The 17108-nt window shown below is 35.6% G+C and overlaps 1 long non-coding RNA gene across 5 annotated transcripts in view; it reads right to left on the bottom strand.

Annotated features, from left to right (window-relative positions):
- The window catches only part of LOC138689560 (uncharacterized), a 201002-nt gene that overhangs the window by 113346 nt on the left and 70548 nt on the right, over nucleotides 1–17108 (bottom strand). For all 5 annotated transcript variants that reach the window (XR_011328436.1, XR_011328434.1, XR_011328433.1 and 2 more), the window contains one exon: nucleotides 5169–5258. This is a non-coding gene — a long non-coding RNA (uncharacterized lncRNA). The remainder of the gene's footprint in view (nucleotides 1–5168; nucleotides 5259–17108) is intronic.

The raw sequence follows: 17108 nt of genomic DNA, 5'->3' as shown, positions 1-17108 counted from the left end.
CAATATAGTCATGCTATAAGAAAGACCAGTTCACATCAGTTTCCTCAGAATTCCACACCAATATGCTTTATTAATGTGTTTAAATCACATGCTTTACGATGCAAACATGTAAGTGAATTTGTATTTAGGTTAATAACAGTTTGTATGCAGTCACAGTTTCAAGAGGGTAGACCTTCCTTCAAATAGCCCAAACGGGAAACGTTCACATCATCTTTAGACCTTCCCCCAAAACTTCCTTCTGTTTTCATTATGGAAATAGTCATTCCATTTTAAAACCTTTTCTATGAGATATCATAGGCGTTTGCATACATATTTTTATATGTCCATTTCAATAAAGGAGATTTCATGTCTAAGCTTCTGAAAAAAATTTTAGTCCCTATACTCTTTTTTCAAGTTTTCTTCCCAAAGTTGTTTCTTTTCCTGAAATTCTTAAGCAATTCATAATGTGATTTGTAATTTTCTTCTATAAATTACATCTCTTCCCAGACATGAATGTGAAAGACACAGAAATTAGTATTCTTTATTACTGAGCTGTTTCTTTCCATCATAGAAGGAGAAAGATACATAGTTTGACAAAAGCCAACATTAAAATAGTTTAAATGGGAGACCTATAGTAAAAGAAAAGCTTGCTGGCAGGTTTGTAAAAAAAAAAATCTTCCTAGGTGAATTATTTCTTTGCTGGTCTTTAGCACAGAATAGTGTATGTTCTGAACAGTCCCCCTGCATATTCACTCCTGTCCTTCCCAGGCAAAAATGATTCTGAGATCTATTATTATTTTTTTTAAATAGTTAAGAATAAGATGAACCTTAAAAGTGCCATGTAATCAAGAGGAGTTTGTAGTGGAACAGAATGCGGTGCAGCTTTTTTTAGGTGGGATTACAAATCAAATAAGAAAAGATATTTTTCTACCTAAATAACAAAACAGACATCCATTGTCATGTCTATCACCTCTAATGTGCACAGCGGACCATTTGTGAGTGAAGCAGTCAAGATTGTTCTTATGCTAAATAAAAAACTAATTTAAAGTGATAATTTATATCAGCAAGCATATTTAGATAAAATAAAAAGGAAAGAGTAAGATTTACAAACTGAGTGAGGCATCTGAAGTGGGACTTTGATTGAATACTGGTATGTAAATTGAAGACATAAAAAGACATACATAAACACATAGGCTGTTAACACTAATATTCCCAAGTTGCCTAGCATTCTGCTTCCACACGTGTCCAAAACTACACCAGATAAATCAAGGCTGAGGGGTTCGATACCTAAACCTGACTGAGATTCTCAGACTAAGCTGTTCCCTGATGTATCTTCACCGGAGCATACAAGCTCCCTAACCATGCATTGCAGACGGAGCCTTTGCGCCTGACCCACTGTGGTACAGATTCCCACTCAAGTTCTCCACATATTAAACTTTGAGTATGCAACATGGAGACTCACATAATCTAAGCTCTTTTACAGCTCCAACTCCCTGAATAAACTCTTACACACACATATTCAAAACAACTCTAAAAGCTTTCAACACAGCAACCTTGGGAGATTCTCTTTAAAGTGGCAAACTGAGTTATAGCGTTTGCATTTCACTGATTAACACCAGCCATTAATTTCTAGATGTGTTTATTGATGTGCTATTATCAACATATCCTATATTCACAGACAATAAAAATAGCATTTAGGTGTAATGGGAATGGCATATTTAGAGGATATGAATTAACTATTCAGGAAAAAAAATACTATTCCCCAACACTTACCACCTCAAAAGGCACTATCAACTGGCATACATATGCAAACAAGTTCAAACAGATTTCACATTGCTAATATGGAACTAGTTTATCCCGCAAATACACAGTGTCCCCTGCTGTGATGAAAGGAGACATGCCCAACATATTAAAGTTATGCTGAACAAAGAAAGAGATTTTAGGAAAAGACCCAATTGTTATAAAGTACAATGCTAAAACATGCTCTCCACAGAACCAATGACTACTGATGAAAGCAATATAGCCTTGCTATTTAACTGCACCCTCAATTTGATATTGAAAAAAAAATGTGTAAGAAGGAATCGGTGTCATATACTGAAAATTATATTATCTGCCGATGAAGGCAATTAGGAGAAGTCCAACAACCGGGATTTTCATATCCAGCTGCAGTCATTTCATAATACACAAATCTGCAACTTGGCTACAAGTATGTACCCCTGCCATACAAACAGGAATAACTTCAGCTCTTTCTGCTGAATTAAATGTTGATGTAAACACTGATAAACACTGTGGTTAAGGAGGTGTTGAAAGGTCAGCTGATAGTGTACATCAACCAAACATCACTAGGAAACATTTTATGGTCAGACAGGCAAAAAGTAATTTTAGATTTCAAAATATCATTCTATTGAAATAATCAGAAAAAGTCTGACTTGATTTATTCAATGAACTATGACAAATTCATATACCTATATGCAGTAATTTTAGAACACTCCAAATGCTTTATATTGATTTTGCAAGTTTTTAGTACAAATTAACTAATAATTAGTACCAAAAGATTTTTAAAGCTACACTTCAAAAAAACCTTTCACTTTAAAAAATTTCAATTATCTAATTGCAAAAATATCAAGACTTCATTTTTCAGATTAAACTAGGGATCTTCTGCTATTGACCCATGCTAATGCCACTTCTAATTTGAAAGCATGAATTATTTCTATTGAAAAATAATTCTGATGGAGAATTCCAAAACAAGTTCTACCATCAGCTCTTCTGAGGTTGACAAATTTTAATTGTATAGCTCAATGTGTTAATACCGTTTTTCTTTAAAAACTTATTAATTTTCATTGAAAAAGAAGAAAAATACTAAGCCATAAGGAGTTATCAGTATTATTTTTCAATTTAAAAAATACTTGTTCCGTGGCATTATTTTTCCTTTTTTTATATTTCAATTTAGAAAAAAATCTTGAAAAATCAGTGTATTTACCACCTCTTTAGAAATTCTATGTCTGTTAATTTGTGCACACTAAACCTTTTGAAAGCATCCAGCTCAAATTTTTCAACTAACTTATATCTGACTTTTTGCTCTTGTTTTTCCTATTCTCTGAAACTTTGCAGTTCTTTTGAAGAAAACAGTCTAAACTGGTGAATACGCTCATTATTACATACTTTAAGCATTACACATCTGGATATCTATACAGCATAAGAAGCCAAATAATAAGAAATTTTACAGAAACTATCCTTTAAAACAAATTAACCTAATGAATTAATTGAAGATAAGAGTCTACACAGATGTTCAAGAAGCTCAAGTAGTTAGGGGAGCATGACCCATAGGAAACAATAGCTGTTTCCTTTCTTATCTTGCTTTCTTGGGGTTTGTGTTATTGTTAACTATTACACATTTTCAGGATTGTGCAGCTTTGCCAGTTCTGATAGCCACATATCATTTTTGGTTTTGCATCAGCAAAACCATGGCACCCATGAGTAACCTTCTTCCCCAGTTCCCTACAAGGGTCCATTTCTTGCTCCCTGGTGACACCAGTGGTGGCCTCATTGCCTACATCAGGTGAGGTGTCTTGACTGTTCAGGCAGCACTTGCTGCTCAAGCAGCTGCTCCTGTCTCCTCAGGGAAATGTCAGGAGGAGTATATTGATTCAGCTAATTCATTTTTAGGATAGTAAACGATTTTAATGGAGGAAAGATTTGTCATGATATGCATGCGCAGTCTGATTGGGGAATGGATTAAGGCCCCATTATCAACAATAGACTGCTTTCAAGGAAACCTTTTTTTAAATGGCATGACCCAAATTCACTGTTCAGAAAGTGTGGATGACAAGGCTTTCCCTTTGCAAGAGCAATGATTTTATTACACTATCACTAACACCTCTGTTTTCATATGAACAAGAAAAGGAGACATTTGCAGCTTTAGAATACAACATAAACTAATTTCAGGAAGATCATTCCTGACTAAAACAATAGCTTTCTTTTAAAAACTGATATGCTTGATGAAATATCTATCTGGATTTCAGCAAGGTATTTCATACAATGCCACATGTGAAAAGATTAGTTAAAGCTGAAAATACATAGGCTAGCAGTGAAATTGAAAGGTGGATAAGGAATTGGCTAAAGAAGAAATGGCAATCAGTTGTTCTGAAAGGTAAAACATCAGGCTGAAAGACAATTAACAATCAAGAGGGAAATTTTGGCACAAAAAAGTATTTATAAATTGGGAATAAAATATTAGCATGGAAAAGTATGTAAGTTTCTAAAAGTCCAAGAAAAGATTTCTATCAGAAAAAGCAAAAACTTCTGAGATGGAGTTTGTTAAGTTTATAATGCTAATACAAGAAACTCAGAGACCAAGGAGGTCCCTCTTGGTCCTGGGTTTCAAAATATCCTACCCTTTATATTCTTTTATGAAATTCTGTTATCTTAACCATCAGCATATCACCACATTTTGTATGTAGCCCATTCTTTCTTAAGGCATATTTATCTCCTGAATTACCTAATTTGAATTACTCAAACTAGTATTCTTGGGACTTATCACTCATGACCTATGTGATAAGGTCCCACACCCTCAAAAGCCCATTTGAGCCATTTCCAGTGAAAAAGTAATCATTGCAGTTCTTCACTACCTCTAGCTTTACTGTTGAGCCTTTTCTCCTTCTCTTGTTCCTGTTAGTTGCCTTTCTCAATTCTTCACCATTTCCTCCTACTTTTCTGTTTTTTCTTAATATTCATTAGCGCTTGTTAACACTGTTTTCCTTAGCAAATACGAGCAATGCCAATAGCAATGATTCATTCTTTTGCATACATTACCTGCCAGATTCACAGTTCAACTTTGCTTTTAGAAATTATCTTGTGTAAACCATGGATATCAAAATACTACAGATTTGGGAGAAACTAAATGAATCAGAGGTATATTTAAGCCTTTCTCCTTTGTCCTCACCAACTTGAAAAAAATGCACTAAAAATGTAGTGTAGCTCAAAATTAGGGGGTAAATATTCTGGTATTGTTCTTTCCATTTACATATTCTGGGTTTATCTGAAGTTCATCATGGTTATTTCTGGATTTACTGTATATGGGTAAGATACGTATAATCAACCCTTAAACCAAATTTCTTTCTTGCTCTGTGTGCAGGTGTTCTGCAGGCAGCTGTTCTGCATGTGAACTAAAAATTAAAAAATATCCTTACCTTTTAGGTGGATCTGTGATAAGCTTCGCTCTGCTGGAAATCGCTCTCATATACATCATGCACAAGCCTTACAGGCTAAGAGACGAGTACCTAATAAAAAATTCAAAGTCACTGCACGTAATAGGTAATGAAGTGCTGGTTCTAGGCAGCAGCACAGGAACTTCAGGTGTTTGCTTAATATTCACTAAGCATATTCCTAAATAGTCCATGCACATTTTTTAAAATTTCTTTCACATAATGCTGCACTTTTTTAGATCCTATAAAAGACACTTGTTCAATAATATCCACTAAGTAGCTGGGTCTGGGGAAAAGGCATCATTTTCACAAAAGAATTAGAAAGACATTTAGTAGAAAATGACATATCTTTGAATACAGCTTTCCAGTAAAATACTATAAGAACTTAGGCAAAGCAAGTTAGTGTTTGCATTACTTATATTTCATTTGCAAAAAAAGAATTTGAATTATTAATTTAAACATATTTAAAAACTAAACAGCACAGACAGGAACACATGAACAGGTTAACATGTAATGATCATATACATACATACGTTAAAAAATGTAGTGTAGTTAGTGAGCTTTTGAATTAGTAAAATAACATACATGAATAAAATAAAACATACCTCTTGTTTTTAACAACTAATTTTTTTTATATCTTCCTACATTTCTAGAGTCACTTAGTTTTCACAAATTGTTGCCACCCAGCTTTTGTATACTGTCAACTTCTAATGGATTGGTAAGTACAGAAAATTAAAATATAAGTGGAGAAAGAAGTAAAATTACATAATAGGAAAACTATAGTATGAAAGAAATTGAGGTATATTGAGATTACCAGCTCTCAAAATCAATAAAATTAATGTATGGCTCAAAATGTAAAAAGTCTTTAAAATGGTCATTCACTTTTATGAAAATATATGTTGTTTTGGCTTATAAAAAGAGACAGTCCACAGAGATTTTTAGATAAAATAGCTTGCTGACAAAATTATTTTAAAATATTGAAAAATAGTATATAAAAATGTAGGCTTAATCTGTCATTCTAACTCCACGAGGACAATCTCTTCCTTAGTAAGAAAACCTCTAACATTGGTAAGTCTACTTAGCAGCCTGTGAACAATGTGGCAGATTGTAGCCCTAAAATATCTTTAGAACAACGTGTAGTGTACACCTCCTTTCTTCATAATCCATACTAAAAAGTACATTAGACTTAGGCATAATTCTGTTCCCCTCATACAAAACTCAAGAGATCCAGGAACTATCTGCCTCCCCCCAAAAGACACTGAACTTTCACCTTGTTTTCTTGCCTTCTATAAACAATAAATTTCAGGAAATACACAAATGTGTGTGTCTGTGCATGTGTGTATGTCTGTGCAAACTACAAGGGGGAGAAAACACTATAGCAAAGGAAGACAAAAGTAGAATTGATTTGGCTTAAAAATATTCAGGCAACAGATTGACTGCTCTTAAACTCTTGGATTACTTTCTAATGTCCAGTACTATTCTTCACTTCTTCTCAAGGGAGAATGAAAGAATTGTCTATTTTTCATGAGAGGTAGGACCTTGAAAGACAGTTAATGGCCATTCTGCTGCAAGATCGTATAACCACAAACTCTGAAAACTTGATATTTAAGTTGAGCAATAATTTCAGGGATGTGGATTTTGAAAAATGGTTATGTTCCTCCATCTTACTACAGCATCTTTCTGTGGTAAGATAAACCTGATGTACACACATGTAAGATTCATACAGAAGAAATGCCATAAAGGAGAAAAATGGGAGAAAACGCAACATCTCCATCAATAAGCAAACATGGGCCAGGCACAAGAAATATACCCAAACCAGTTCAGATGCAGGTAGAGCACTATTGTAAGTCTATTTTTGCATGCCCGTTTAAATTCTGTAAGCCTCCATAAATGCAGTTATCATTACCATTGTTGCCTTATCATTCTCAGTGATTGCTCTCTTTCAGTCAAGTACAAAGGCAGGCTGAATATAAATGTTTTGTCATAAAACTGCTATTCAAACAATAAAAAGGGTTATAATAGTACTAAAAAAATCACCCCCAGGGCTGCAGCACAGAGTGGTAGTATGCATATTCAGGCAGCACAAAGCAGTTCTAGTCACATACTTCTACCCATAGGACCCTTCCACTGCATCTGTACTTAATATCAGCATGTTGCCAAAAGTGATCCAGATATTATCAGGTAGTCAAGATATACAGAACATTTTGGAATCTCATTCAATAAGAGGAACACAGTTTAATATTATAGCTTATTTGTATTGAATTCAGCAAATATCAACAGATTTAGCTTAAGGATTTGTCTTTAATTTTTAAAAAGAAAACTGCTTCAATTACGTTTTCTGCCTTTATCCAAAAATGCTTTTGTTGGTCCCAGGTCTAGCCATGTAGTGCCACCCAGGGGCCAACTGCAACATGGTTCAACACTGCCATCTTGCCAAATAGCTTCAAAAAAGCATTATGCAATACATCCCAGACCGCCTTCTGCACAGGCTTGAGTATTCTTTTTAAAATGTCTTGGAGGCTCTGGTATCCCTTTTTGTAGCATAGAGACAAGAGAGGTAGGGTCAGGTCAGGCAAGGAAGGGTGAAAGAACATGTAACAAGCAAGGGACCACCAAAACAAAACAAACTAATTGCTCCCATAGAGTGACAGAATGGTTATCTGATTAAAAGGGGAGGGGGGGGGGGGGAGGGAGAAAAAAGAGAAAAAATCCCACAGGTAGAATTTAAAACAAAAGGTTTATCAGCACCAAAAGCCCACTGCCCTGGGTAAATGTGCTTCCTTGCAACAATAAAGACAAATAAAGTACTAAAAAAGGATAAAGCAGGAGATTACAGACCTAGCTGTGGTTTGATAAATGGCACTCTACTCCACTCTGCTTATTGTGTACTTCATACCTCGCTCTTGAATATGGAAGAGAATTTTATTAAAGATTTAGCCACGGTGGTGGTGGTGACTGGCTCACAGTAATTTTCCTACAAAGTAGTTTAATCTATCACAGGGCAGACAGTGCACCTTCTTACCATGTATCATATCTGTCTATTGAGTAAGTGCTATCCAAATCCAATTTCTTTTCATTTTTGGAACCCGTGATGCATATTCAAGATACATTTTCTTTTTGTCTGTGGCCTAAATTAGGTGCTGTATAAAGAAAAAAAGAAAAAAAAGTGAAGTAATAAAAAAGACTGGACTCTGGAGGCTACATTTCTCAGTGGGCATTTTCTTTTTCCTTTTTTTTTTTCCCCTAAAGATTCAGTACAGTACTAATGATGTAAAACAATGGGCACGTATGGCTGTCACTGCACTCACGACACAACCAGTGCACAGCCATACCTCCAAATCCTTGCCCCAGTTCTTACAGGTGAAACTTATAAAACCACTGCAATAAAGCTTTAACTTTCTTTAATATTTCAATGCTTGTTTTCTGTGTTTAACTAAAATAACAATCAAAATCATTGTGCTTTGTTTTACTGAATGATCTGAGGCTGGAAAAATTGTTTGTTTAGGCAATCAAAACTAGAGTCTAAGGATTTAGAAATTACAGATTTTTTTTTTTTCCTCCACCAAGCCAAGATACAGCTTCTAACAATTTATTCATATGATTCAACAGGAATCTAAGAAATTAAGTACTTCTAGTGTCTGATAATTTCTCAATTCTGGTAAGTATTTCCTCCCAGTCCATGGCTTTTGGTTTAGGGACTGGGGGATTTTTCCATTTCCTTATTTCGGTATGTCTGCTGAGCATGTTTGCCAAACTGAGAGAGAAATTCAAGATGTCTAATCCGAAATTGACTGTTACACCTAAAGACCCCCCCCTCTTTTTGGAAACTGCCATTAATACAGACTACAGTAGTCCTCCCACATCTCAGCATGAAGCACAACAAAGCATAAAACATACTGGTAGTTCAACAAACTTTCCAGGGGCAACTAAAGGTGATGGACTTGGTCCTTTGTGGTTTGCATCCTCTGTGTATTGGAGTCTGATTCCATTCCCTTTGTTAAACCAGCACCTAAGATCACTGTATGTATTTCAAGGTGATAATCAGAATGTTTAATCTAATAACATGTTTGAATTTATGCCTGCTACACTCTGGGTGATTATCAGATGTTAAATTTACTGTGCCAAGAGACAATAAATCTTACATATGAGTATTTTTTTACCTAGAGTAACTTCCAAAGGGCAATCTTGGAAATGTGAGAGTCTTAGCCTAGAAAAACTAGCCGATATCATCAAATCTGTTCCAGCTTTGGTCCCATGGAAGGATCTTTTTCAGGTTGTATCCACAAGAACCTTTCTTTCAACTTGATCTTCTTTTTTGACATATTCAACAGGCTGGAACAGTTACCTTTAACATGTTTTTTCATTTGATAGCCACGATATCATATTTTTCTCTTGGACTTTCTGTTTCTAATCTCTGTCTTCTTATCACTGGATTTTTCCTTAATAATTTAAGTACCACTATCCTAGCACCTTTAGACATAGTCCCATTCAGGTCTGAGACTTCAACACCAGCAGAGACTACAAAAAAATGGTGTTCACATACTCAGTACTAATGATTTTCATTAGTCTATGCAACATGTGTGCATGACTAACAGTTTCAGTCCATATTTCACCTTAGACAAGACTACTGAAAAGGTAAGTCAGGTTAGTGTACTCTGAGTTTGCTGAGAGCTTATTACTCCCTTGAGGTTGTTCTCAAAGTCTTTCCTAATCAGTTTCCCGCCTCTAGAAGGACAACACTTACACTTAAGAGTTTAATTGAAAGGACTGCCAAACTTTTAATTTTATCGTGGGATTTCTTCCCTGATTCCATTACAGATCATATTTTTGTCTAGTGAACAATATACACTGTTAACATACACTTTGAATGAAAAAGCATATAGCTTAACCCTTTCGTTTTCTACTATTTCAGTTTTTCCCATAGTGTTAATATTACAGAATCTTGTTATTTCTTTGTTCAGATGTAAATCACTCTGTCACGTTTCTTCCAAGCTGACCATTTAGTCATCTTTGACTGCAATGTCCACTACTCCGGTGAAGGGTATTCTCTGAGGTAGCAGCACTCAGGTAGTGATGTCCTGTGAGAGCCGGAAATACTTTCAATGGAGTTGAAAATTGATGGAGTTCAATTCTTGCAATTTTTCCTCAGAAGGCAGGCTTTATCTGGACTTTTTATGTTTATTGAAGTTACAGTTGTGGTGCTTCTTTTGGTCTTCTACTGCCTTTCTGCCTGATGTCTTTTCTGCAGCACTGCAAACCCTCTATCGTATCCACAGCATCAGGGCGCTGCCTACTCTCTCTGAGCATCTTTCTGGTCTTACTTTACTCTTAGCAAAGCAAATGACTTTTTAAATTTGGGTTGGTCAGCACCAGCTGTTCACAGTTTTCTGTTCAAGGTCCCAGACCCATTTGGGTTTCAGAGAAAGGACTCAATTAGCTCCCCAACCTGCAATATTTAAGTTTGCCTTTAAATAACTCCCAAACACTTTTAGAGTTTCGTCTTTGCTTAGAAAATGCTTAGAAAAAGCATCTGGTTTATATTTATATGGAATGGAATACTCTTCAAATTTCTCTAATACAACTAGTTTCCTTGGCCGATTTAACTGAGAACTACTGAAAACATCAAGTGATTATCATCCTATCAAAAGAAATAACACTACCACTTAATGTCTTTATTCTGAAGTATCTATTTCTTGCAGTTACTTACTAGAAGTGCTGTTTAAACCTTATTCTGTTGTCCTACACATCTTCAGAGAATTTGTAATGGGTAGAGATTTAACAACTCTCTTTTTCCATCAAGGATATTTTCTCAGTTACTTGTGGTATTTTATCTCATTTTACTTGTGGTATTACATTTTCTTGAGGAAACATTCTGATCTATGGAGTTTGACAGAGGCCTGTATTATTATTATCTGAGTTGTAGTCATTCTCCACTACACACTACTAGGTACTACACACTGTACTAACAAAGTACAATTTACCATGGGCTTTCACAGCTATGGTTTCCCATAGACAAGATCAAAAACTTGTAGATGATAGCAAAGACAAGATAACCAAAAAAAGACCTTACACAATCACCGTCAGTAAGGATACTGTCCAGATAAGCAACAATATAAGCAAAGGTGAGCAAAACTAGACTTAAAGCTCTGCTTAGTTGAAATGTTATAGCACCAAGGAAGAAGGCTGCTCAGCTTCTACGCTGGAAGGAGAAACCTAACTGAAGTATGCCATTAACCTGGGGAAGAGGATATTGGACATTTGAAGAAGATACTTTGAACATGAAGAGCAACAGATATTTAAGATAAGAACTAAATAAATGAGCATCCTGACTTTCACATTAAATAGCCTAGCCCATGTAATTACAAATATAAAAAAAGAAACTGAGGAGACAATAAGTCCAGGACCATCTCATGCCAATCCAAAAGTTTTGAAAATCTGTCACTTTGGATATGAGAAAAATGCATTCATACATGAAAGAGATTTATCAGCTTAGATATGTGCAGAAATAACTTGCTGTAGGAAGAGAATTACAGGAATGTTGCAAGTCAGAAACACTGACAGAAATCATGCAGGAAAAGAAATCGCAAGATATCTGTTAGAATTAGATATGCCTTTGCTCACCATCACATTCAGAATGTTACATTCATAAAAACTTGGGACAATATCTGATCAGAAAGAAAAAAATAGTTTAAATAGAAAAACTAGAAATCAATAATACAGTGAAGAAAAGTCTTACTGTACTTAGAGTAGCTTTCAAAGTGAATGATCAGAAAAACTGATTCGGCTACGCTGGTATAGGATGAACCTTCAGATTGAGTCAGAAACACTATATTTAACATGCATCTTCTTTGTTGTCAAATATATTCCTTTATGAATTATAATAGAATCACTGTCATTCCTGAGACAAATTAGAACTATATTTTTCTTTTCATTTCATACAGAGATTGGTCTTTTTCTGCGGACTTCTGTATAACCTTAAAATTTTAAGTTGCAATAGTAACCGACTACTAAAGCAGCTATTGGACACCCACACACCTCTGGCTGTTCATACCTTCACTGGTTTGAGAAAAAAACTTGCTTCAGCCAGAATGTGGACTAATCCCTAAGGCCAGATCATTCTTTGACAAAAGCAGGAAGTACTGTCCTAGAATATTACTTCAGCCTAGCTGCCATATTTTAGCAGGCAGGTAATATTTCTAAGAATCTGTTTTTGCATCCTTTGAGGTGACAAAAAGCACCTCCAGCATTTGCCTATTCACATAGTTTACCACTTGAAGATTTTGAAACCTAGGCTCCTTTTTGGAGTTTTTCATTACAGAGTATTTAGAACCGTTCTTTCCTCTCTGTTTTAAACCACTATATGGGTTTTGGTTCTGATTCTCAATTAGAACAGTACACACTCCTCTCATTTCAATAATTGGGTCTGAAGAATAAGTTGCATTACTTCTTAATTGACAGATGAATTAGAGCAATAAGAAACTACATTGCAGCAAGAAAGTAAAACTTAAGATGAAGGAATCTCAACATTACACATAAGCAATCAAAGATGATATAAAATTGTTATTCTAAACAATCCAAAATCCAAAATTAAACATTAGGTCAAAATTCAGATTAAACTTTACAAAATCTAAATATAGTGAAATATGGACATACAGATACCATTTCAACATAAAGCCAAGTTTTCATCATGGCATACATCCATAATACAATCATGTGAAATATGTATTATAACCTCAAATAAGATTAAACTGATTTGACTATTTCATTAAGTATTTACAGGCAATAGACCAAACTCTGTAATTCTAAATCAGAGCAGCTTTCTTGAAATCTAGGTAGCAGCATGGGTACTCTACACGGACTCTACCTGAGAAACTGACCAAGGACATTTTTTTTTTTTTAAGTAAAAAATTATCTTTTTAATAATTTTTATTTATGGGAAATACTTGAAAATGTCTTTTTAAATTATATTGATTTTCCCACCTAAAGCAAAAAAATCTCTGTTAGAGATCTAATTTTGGTACAAGGATCAATGGATATGCCAGATATGTGTGGATAACGGGCTTCACACTGTCCTTTCCCTTCTGTCATGGTTTAACCCCAGCTGGCAACTAAGCACCATGCAGCCACTCGCTCACTCCCCCACAGTGGGATGGGAGAGAGAATCAGAAGGGTAAAACTCGTGGACTGAGATAAAGACAGTTTAAGAGGGAAAGCAAAAGCCACACATGCAAGCAAAGCAAAACAAGGAACCCATTCAGCACTTCCCATGGGCAGTCAGGTGTTCAGCCATCTCCAGGAAAGCAGGGCTCCATCATGCCTAACGGCGACTTGGGAAGACAAATGCCATCACTCCAAACGTGTGTGTGTCCCCCCTTCCTTCTTCTTCCCCAGCTTTACATGCTGAGCATGACGTCCTATGGTCTGGGATATCCCTCGGGTCAGCTGGGGTCAGGTGTCCCGGCTGTGTCCCCTCCCAACTCCTTGTGCCCCCCCAGCCTGCTCGCTGGTGGGGTGGGTGAGAAGCAGCAAAGGCCTTGGCTCTGTGCAAGCACTGCTCAGCAGTAACGAAAACAACCCTGAATTATCAATATCAACCCTGTTTTCAGCACAAATCCAGAACATAGCCCCATACTAGCTACTATGAAGAAAATCAACTCTATCCCAGCCCAAACCAGCACACCTTCTCAGCTACTTCTGTCAAGATTTATACCCTGTCATGTCCATAGCAAACACATACTTTTTTAGCCCCCCTGCAGGTTTCAGGTCTCAGACTGGACCAGAAACACTGAGTAAGCCAAGCAAGACATTCAGTGTGTGACAGCTGAGCAGGGCATGCTCTCTTGAGGTGGGGAGTGTCCACACTACTCTCTAACCTGGATACATCAAGCTTTCAATGTTTGGAGAGTTTAGTAACCCAAGGCTCAACAAAACTAAGAAATGAAAACCAGTCATTAAACATCACACACAGCCATCACACTCATATGATACTCAAATAGTATGTGTAATATACATATTTGGTCCCTCTGTGTTTGGCACGCAAGTTGGATTCTTCATCATTTGAGTAGAAGCTAGGAAGAAATTTTAAAACACAAATATGTTGATGTTGCTTAGACTCTTCAAAGGTTTTTTGAGAATTTTTAACTTATATTTTTTCCCCTACAAAGAGAACATCACTCAGTTACACAACAAGTAGGTTCAGCTGTTTTGGTTATATGTGCAGTAAACAAAAACATGCAAAGAAATTTATTGTTGAAAAAACTAATAAAATCTAGGAGATATTCACAGATGCAGGAAGGTTCTTCTGTCCTCCTTGAGCTCATTAAGAAAGTGAATAAGGAAATTACCTCTTCTGCCTATGTATTCAATATCAGCTTTATCTAGAAACAGCATGGTTTCATTAGTATCTGTCACAGCATTAGCATTATATTAGAAATGGCTTGAAGCCAATATCCCAGGTACAACAGTCCCAAACCCTGGGAAAGGCCATATACAGACTGTGCAACACAGAGCACCTTTGCATCTTATGAATGATGGTTTAATGCTGGAAGATTTTACTGTTCTTTCTTGGTCTCATCTATCTAGGAGTTTTTCATATAACCTGTGGCTAACAATGTATTTTTCTAGGCTAAATTACTGAAGACATAATGATATTCAGAAAGTTTAAAAAAAAAAAAAGATCACTGAATTATATTATTGCTCAATATAAATATTTGCCCAGAAGTGTTTCTCTAATCAATATTTAAAGTGAGTCAAGGAAGTTTAATAGCTACATCTTGCTCTCATTACATGTCATCATCCTTTATCTGATATCTTCTGAAGCTCTAGACCCCTCAGAGGTTGGGAGAAAGCAAACAATTAATTTCACAAAATTTTCATATGAAAAAAACTTCTCATTTGAAAAAATATAACAAAACTGGATTAACATTTTCATGCAGTCAGGATGGCACTAACATAATGCAATAATTTATTTAATAATGAAATATGCTTTGATCCTATTATATGTTTCAGAAATAATTATATCCTGTCAAAGCACAAAAGAAAATGAAAATACAAATGGTTCACAAACAAAAATCATTGTAAATCATGAGCAATATACGGATATCTATTTAGGACAAAGACTGTACCTAAGGAGTGTGTGTATATATGTGTGCATGCGTGCTCATGCATATATTGTTGTGGTGCCTTCCAGAAATTACTCCTGATCTGGTGTCTGCTATTTCTGCCCACATGCCATTGTGACAGCCCTGTGCTGAAATCCAAGTTAAATCTGTATTTGCACTACAATTTTCAGTGTACCAATGAATACAACATATTGCTGTTTTTTTCCAGTTATGAAGATACCTCCTATTTTGTAACAAATGTTACCAAACCCTCCCACAGGAACATGATATCGAACCTTTTTGCAGCATGAGTTACTGACGAGAATGAGCACTGAAGAACTAGATGACAAACAGTTAAAGTACTAAATAATTTACTTATGGCATATTTGTCTCTTACAATGCCGGCTCTGAATTGGGAAACCAAAGCACTAGGTGCCACTCTAGGCACTGACCCAAACAAAGGTCTCTGCCCCAAACTGCTCACTATGAAAGCACAAGTCCAACAGAAACTCTTAGTACTGAGGGACAGATAGGAAAGCTAAATAAACAATACTATCAATGGAATTGTCAGTAGTGTCTAAATCCAGCCAGGTTTATTAATTGTGAATTATGCTGTGAATGTGCTATTTTTAGGCTCAAACGCTGAATGTTGCCTAGGGGAATGAATGCCTAATTTCTGCAGGAGTTCTATATCCAAATCAAGTTTTCTAAATAATTTTGCATACATCAGTTGAATTTCTAGGTAAAATAGAAATATTTCTGAACCCACATAAGCACACAGACTGTGATTCACTTCACTCATCAGTAGATGAAGTGATTATAATTTTTCTTAAATTCAATGCAAAAAAATTATCTGCATTGCCTCCCCAAAGCTTAAATACATCTTTTAAAAAATCTTTAACACTCGAAAGTTCTAGTTAATGCAATATTTTCAATGTAAAGCATGATCTGCTGTAGCGAATTATCAAAGTTGGCACAGACCTCTCAGATCAGCAAAAATCAAATGAGCATTTTTAGTCTCAAGGGTCTTTTGTTGTGAAACTGGGAAAAATACGTTGTCACACAGGTACAGTTACTCCACTGCTTTCTCTGCTATCATACTTGTGCTTCGGATGACTACAAGAGTAGTGACAAGCTTAGCATAAAGATGAGACAATCAAGAGTCAGGAAAACAAAATAATTAGAAAAAAATGACCTAAACCAAAGCTAAATGCAACAAAAGCCACTACATACCATCAATAAAGAGAATTTTATTCATGTGTTCTGTTCTTAGCATTGATTAATTATGGCAAGTGTGGTTTAGGAAAACATTTTAAGAAAATCTTTCAAGAATCTTGAAGTAAATTATCTTATTGAAGTAAGACGATATAGTAGTGATACTATTAGACTGGAAACCTGAAAGGACTGCTGCTGACTAGTACTCATTTTTACTGTTTTAAAACAAATGTCACCTTGTATTTCTTATCGAATGTAGTAGTTTTCACTTATACCTTAGCAAAACAATGCACGAATCCCTTCTTACCTATGACTCGTTTTTAGATGCTCCCATAAAATGTGCTTTGAAAACCTGGATTCAATACACTACTAGACTGCAGTGGCCAACAATGCTTTATGGCCATCTACTTTATGGCCAACATTGACCTCACTATTTAATTTCCCATTGCTTAAATTCTTCTCTGGCATGGGAGATGCTACTTGCTTTCTCTCTACTTATTCTTCTTTTGTACAATACTATACTTCTTCTGTACATCATTACATTGGAGGTTGGAAGAACCAAAGGACTACAAGAATATGTGTCACAAAGATACAGATACAATGGCATCAT

The sequence above is a fragment of the Haliaeetus albicilla genome, chromosome 17 (genome assembly GCF_947461875.1).
Source record: "Haliaeetus albicilla chromosome 17, bHalAlb1.1, whole genome shotgun sequence".
NCBI lineage: Eukaryota > Metazoa > Chordata > Aves > Accipitriformes > Accipitridae > Haliaeetus > Haliaeetus albicilla.
This window is presented reverse-complemented; position numbering and strand designations above follow the sequence as displayed.